The following is a 6,000-nucleotide window of genomic DNA, read 5'->3' as shown; positions in this document are numbered from 1 at the left end:
TGAGAGCAGTGTGGTCACTGCAGTGTAACAGCAGGCAGTGAGGGCAGTGTGGGAGCTGCAGTGTAACAGCAGGCTGTGAGAGCAGTGTGGTCACTGCAGTGTAACAGCAGGCAGTGAGAGCAGTGTGGTAGCTGCAGTGTTACAGCAGGCAGTGAGGGCAGTGTGGTCACTGCAGTGTAACAGCAGGCAGTGAAGGCAGTGTGGGAGGTGCAGTGTAACAGCAGGCAGTGAGGGCAGTGTGGTCACTGCAGTGTAACAGCAGGCAGTGAGGGCAGTGTGGTCACTGCAGTGTAACAGCAGGCAGTGAAGGCAGTGTGGGAGGTGCAGTGTAACAGCAGGCAGTGAGGGCAGTGTGGTCACTGCAGTGTAACAGCAGGCAGTGAGGGCAGTGTGGTAACTGCACTGTAACAGCAGACAGTGAGGGCAGTGTGGTAACTGCAGTGTAACAGCAGACAGTGAGGGCAGTGTGGTAACTGCACTGTAACAGCAGACAGTGAGAGCAGTGTGGTAGCTGCAGTGTTACAGCCGACAGTGAGGGCAGTGTGGTAACTGCACTGTAACAGCAGACAGTGAGAGCAGTGTGGTAGCTGCAGTGTAACAGCAGGCAGTGAGGGCAGTGTGGGAGCTGCCGTGTAACAGCAGGCAGTGAGCGCAGTGTGGTAACTGCAGTGTAACAGCAGGCTGTGAGAGCAGTGTGGTAACTGCAGTGTAACAGCAGGCAGTGAGGGCAGTGTGGTAACTGCAGTGTAACAGCAGGCAGTGAGGGCAGTGTGGTCACTGCAGTGTAACAGCAGGCAGTGAAGGGCAGTGTGGTCACTGGAGTGTAACAGCAGGCAGTGAAGGGCAGTGTGGTCACTGCAGTGTAACAGCAGGCAGTGAGGGCAGTGTGGGAGTTGCAGTGTAACAGCAGGCAGTGAGGGCAATGTGGTCACTGCAGTGTAACAGCAGGCAGTGAGAGCAGTGTGGGAGCTGCAGTGTAACAGCAGGCAGTGAAGGGCAGTGTGGTAACTGCAGTATAACAGCAGGCAGTGAGAGCAGTGTGGGAGCTGCAGTGTAACAGCAGGCAGTGAGGGCAGTGTGGTCACTGCAGTGTAACAGCAGGCAGTGAGCGCAGTGTGGTCACTGCCGTGTAACAGCAGGCTGTGAGAGCAGTGTGGGAGCTGCAGTGTAACAGCAGGCAGTGAGGGCAGTGTGGGAGCTGCAGTGTAATAGCAGACAGTGAGGGCAGTGTGGTAACTGCAGTGTAACAGCAGGCAGTGAGGGCAGTGTGGTCACTACAGTGTAACAGCAGGCAGTGAGGGCAGTGTGGGCACTGCAGTGTAACAGCAGGCAGTGAGCGCAGTGTGGTAACTGCAGTGTAACAGCAGGCAGTGAGGGCAGTGTGGTAACTGCAGTGTAACAGCAGGCAGTGAGGGCAGTGTGGTCACTGCAGTGTAACAGCAGGCAGTGAAGGGCAGTGTGGTCACTGCAGTGTAACAGCAGGCAGTGAGGGCAGTGTGGGAGTTGCAGTGTAACAGCAGGCAGTGAGGGCAATGTGGTAACTGCAGTGTAACTGCAGCCAGGGAGGGCATTGTGGGAGCTGCAGTGTAACAGCAGGCAGTGAGAGCAGAGTGGTCACTGCAGTGTAACAGCAGGCAGTGAGAGCAGTGTGGTAGCTGCAGTGTTACAGCCGACAGTGAGGGCAGTGTGGTAACTGCACTGTAACAGCAGAGAGTGAGAGCAGTGTGGTAGCTGCAGTGTAACAGCAGGCAGTGAGGGCAGTGTGCGAGCTGCAGTGTAACAGCAGGCAGTGAACGCAGTGTGGTAACTGCAGTGTAACAGCAGGCAGTGAGCGCAGTGTGGTAACTGCACTGTAACAGCAGACAGTGAGGGCAGTGTGGTAACTGCAGTGTAACAGCAGACAGTGAGGGCATTGTGGTAACTGCACTGTAACAGCAGACAGTGAGAGCAGTGTGGTAGCTGGAGTGTAACAGCAGGCAGTGAGGGCAGTGTGGGAGCTGCAGTGTAACAGCAGGCAGTGAAGGGCAGTGTGGTCACTGCAGTGTAACAGCAGGCAGTGAGGGCAGTGTGGTAACTGCAGTGTAACAGCAGGCTGTGCAGGCAGTGTGGTAACTGCAGTATAACAGCAGACAGTGAGGGCAGTGTGGTAACTGCAGTATAACAGCAGGCAGTGAGAGCAGTGTGGGAGCTGCAGTGTAACAGGAAACAGTGAGGGCAGTGTGGTAACTGCAGTGTAACAGCAGGCAGTGTGGTAACTGCAGTGTAACAGCAGACAGTGAGAGCAGTGTGGTAACTGCAGTGTAACAGCAGGCAGTGAGGGCAGTGTGGTCACTGCAGTGTAACAGCAGGCAGTGAGGGCAGTGTGGTCACTGCAGTGTAACAGCAGGCAGTGAAGGGCAGTGTGGTCACTGCAGTGTAACAGCAGGCAGTGAGGGCAGTGTGGGAGTTGCAGTGTAACAGCAGGCAGTGAGGGCAATGTGGTAACTGCAGTGTTACTGCAGCCAGGGAGGGCATTGTGGGAGCTGCAGTGTAACAGCAGGCAGTGAGAGCAGAGTGGTCACTGCAGTGTAACAGCAGGCAGTGAGCGCAGTGTGGTCACTGCAGTGTAACAGCAGGCAGTGAGGGCAGTGTGGTAACTGCACTGTAACAGCAGACAGTGAGAGCAGTGTGGTAACTGCACTGTAACAGCAGACAGTGAGAGCAGTGTGGTAGCTGGAGTGTAACAGCAGGCAGTGAGGGCAGTGTGGGAGCTGCAGTGTAACAGCAGGCAGTGAAGGGCAGTGTGGTCACTGCAGTGTAACAGCAGGCAGTGAGGGCAGTGTGGTAACTGCAGTGTAACAGCAGGCTGTGCAGGCAGTGTGGTAACTGCAGTATAACAGCAGACAGTGAGGGCAGTGTGGTAACTGCAGTATAACAGCAGGCAGTGAGAGCAGTGTGGGAGCTGCAGTGTAACAGCAGGCAGTGAGGGCAGTGTGGTAACTGCAGTGTAACAGCAGGCAGTGAGGGCAGTGTGGTAACTGCAGTGTAACAGCAGACAGTGAGAGCAGTGTGGTAACTGCAGTGTAACAGCAGGCAGTGAGGGCAGTGTGTGAGCTGCAATGTAACAGCAGGCAGTGAGCGCAGTGTGGTAACTGCAGTGTAACAGCAGACAGTGAGGGCAGGGTGGTAAATGCAGTATAACAGCAGGCAGTGAGAGCAGTGTGGGAGCTGCAGTGTAACAGCAGGCAGTGAGGGCAGTGTGGCAGCTGCAGTATAACAGCAGGCAGTGAGAGCAGTGTGGTAGCTGCAGTATAACAGCTGGCAGTGAGGGCAGTGTGGTAAATGCAATGTAACAGCAGACAGTGAGGGCAGTGTGGTCACTGCAGTGTAATAGCAGGCAGTGAGGGCAGTGTGGTAACTGCAGTGTAACAGCAGACAGTGAGGGCAGTGTGGTAACTGCAGTGTAACAGCAGGCAGTGAGGGCAGTGTGGGAGCTGCAGTGTAACAGCAGGCTGTGAGAGCAGTGTGGTCACTGCAGTGTAACAGCAGGCAGTGAGAGCAGTGTGGTAGCTGCAGTGTAACAGCAGGCAGTGAGGGCTGTGTGGTCACCGCAGTGTAACAGCAGGCAGTGAAGGCAGTGTGGGAGCTGCAGTGTAACAGCAGGCAGTGAGGGCAGTGTGGTAACTGCAGTGTAACAGCAGGCAGTGAGGGCAGTGTGGTCACTGCAGTGTAACAGCAGGCAGTGAGGACAGTGTGGTCACTGCAGTGTAACAGCAGGCAGTGAGCGCAGTGTGGTAACTGCAGTGTAACAGCAGGCAGTGAGGGCAGTGTGGTAACTGCAGTGTAACAGCAGGCAGTGAGGGCAGTGTGGCAGCTGCAGTGTAACAGCAGGCAGTGAAGGGCAGTGTGGTCACTGCAGTGTAACAGCAGGCAGTGAGGGCAGTGTGGGAGTTGCAGTGTAACAGCAGGCAGTGAGGGCAGTGTGGTAACTGCAGTATAATAGCAGGCAGTGAGAGCAGTGTGGTTACTGCAGTGTAACAGCAGGCAGTGAGCGCAGTGTGGTAACTGCACTGTAACAGCAGACAGTGAGAGCAGTGTGGGAGCTGCAGTGTAACAGCAGGCAGTGAGGGCAGTGTGGTAGCTGCAGTGTAACAGCAGGCAGTGAGGGCAGTGTGGTAGCTGCAGTGTAACAGCAGGCAGTGAGGGCAATGTGGTAACTGCAGTGTAACTGCAGCCAGTGAGGGCAGTGTGGTAACTGCAGTATAATAGCAGGCAGTGAGAGCAGTGTGGTTACTGCAGTGTAACAGCAGGCAGTGAGCGCAGTGTGGTAACTGCACTGTAACAGCAGACAGTGAGAGCAGTGTGGGAGCTGCAGTGTAACAGCAGGCAGTGAGGGCAGTGTGGTAGCTGCAGTGTAACAGCAGGCAGTGAGGGCAGTGTGGTAACTGCAGTGTAACAGCAGGCAGTGAGAGCAGTGTGGTAGCTGCAGTGTAACAGCAGGCAGTGAAGGGCAGGGTGGTAACTGCAGTGTAACAGCAGGCTGTGCGGGCAGTGTGGTAACTGCAGTGTAACAGCAGACAGTGAGGGCAGGGTGGTCACTGCAGTGTAACAGCAGGCAGTGAGCGCAGTGTGGTAACTGCCGTGTAACAGCAGACAGTGAGAGCAGTGTGGTAGCTGCAGTGTAACAGCAAGCAGTGAGGGCAGTGTGGGAGCTGCAGTGTAACAGCAGGCAGTGAGGGCAGTGTGGTAACTGCAGTGTAACAGCAAGCAGTGAGGGCAGTGTGGGAGCTGCAGTGTAACAGCAGACAGTGAGGGCAGTGTGGTAACTGCAGTATAACAGCAGGCAGTGAGGGCAGTGTGGTCACTGCAGTATAACAGCAGGCAGTGAGGGCAGTGTGGTCACTGCAGTGTAACAGCAGGCAGTGAGCGCAGTGTGGTAACTGCAGTGTAACAGCAGGCAGTGAGGGCAGTGTGGTCACTGCAGTGTAACAGCAGGCAGTGACGGGCAGTGTGGTCACTGCAGTGTTACAGCAGGCAGTGAGGGCAGTGTGGTCACTGCAGTGTAACAGCAGGCAGTGAGCGCAGTGTGGTCACTGCAGTGTAACAGCAGGCAGTGAGGGCAGTGTGGTAACTGCAGTGTAACAGCAGACAGTGAGGGCAGTGTGGTAACTGCACTGTAACAGCAGACAGTGAGAGCAGTGTGGGAGCTGCAGTGTAACAGCAGGCAGTGAGGGCAGTGTGGTAACTGCAGTGTAACAGCAGGCAGTGAGGGCAGTGTGGTAACTGCAGTGTAACAGCAGACAGTGAGAGCAGTGTGGTAACTGCAGTGTAACAGCAGGCAGTGAGGGCAGTGTGTGAGCTGCAATGTAACAGCAGGTAGTGAGCGCAGTGTGGTAACTGCAGTGTAACAGCAGACAGTGAGGGCAGGGTGGTAAATGCAGTATAACAGCAGGCAGTGAGAGCAGTGTGGGAGCTGCAGTGTAACAGCAGGCAGTGAGGGCAGTGTGTGAGCTGCAATGTAACAGCAGGCAGTGAGGGCAGTGTGGTAACTGCAGTGTAACAGCAGACAGTGAGCGCAGTGTGGTAACTGCAGTGTAACAGCAGACAGTGAGCGCAGTGTGGTAACTGCAGTGTAACAGCAGACAGTGAGGGCAGGGTGGTAAATGCAGTATAACAGCAGGCAGTGAGAGCAGTGTGGGAGCTGCAGTGTAACAGCTTACCAATATTAGAGGGTTGCATGTGCAGGTTCTTAACCAGGACAAATGTCACCAACCTTCCTTGAGTTTACTACACACATACCTCATTCACTGAGTTTTTTTCCTTAATCATGCATCGTGGCTCTCTCTGACCTGTCGGCTTTGCTCTGAAACAGCCAATGTCTGTTACTCCTCATCAATAATTATTCTGTCTCCTGGAAGCTATTATTAAGTACTGCACTCAGAGGTAGGAACATGATCATTGCACCACGAGAGCACTCCTAGATTGGGGGTTATTGCTTGTTAGTGGCCTTACTAAATATGT

The sequence above is a fragment of the Chiloscyllium punctatum genome, chromosome 14 (assembly GCF_047496795.1).
Source record: "Chiloscyllium punctatum isolate Juve2018m chromosome 14, sChiPun1.3, whole genome shotgun sequence".
Classification (NCBI taxonomy): domain Eukaryota; kingdom Metazoa; phylum Chordata; class Chondrichthyes; order Orectolobiformes; family Hemiscylliidae; genus Chiloscyllium; species Chiloscyllium punctatum.
The sequence above is the reverse complement of the archived record's forward strand: the minus strand, read 5'-3'. Positions refer to the sequence as shown.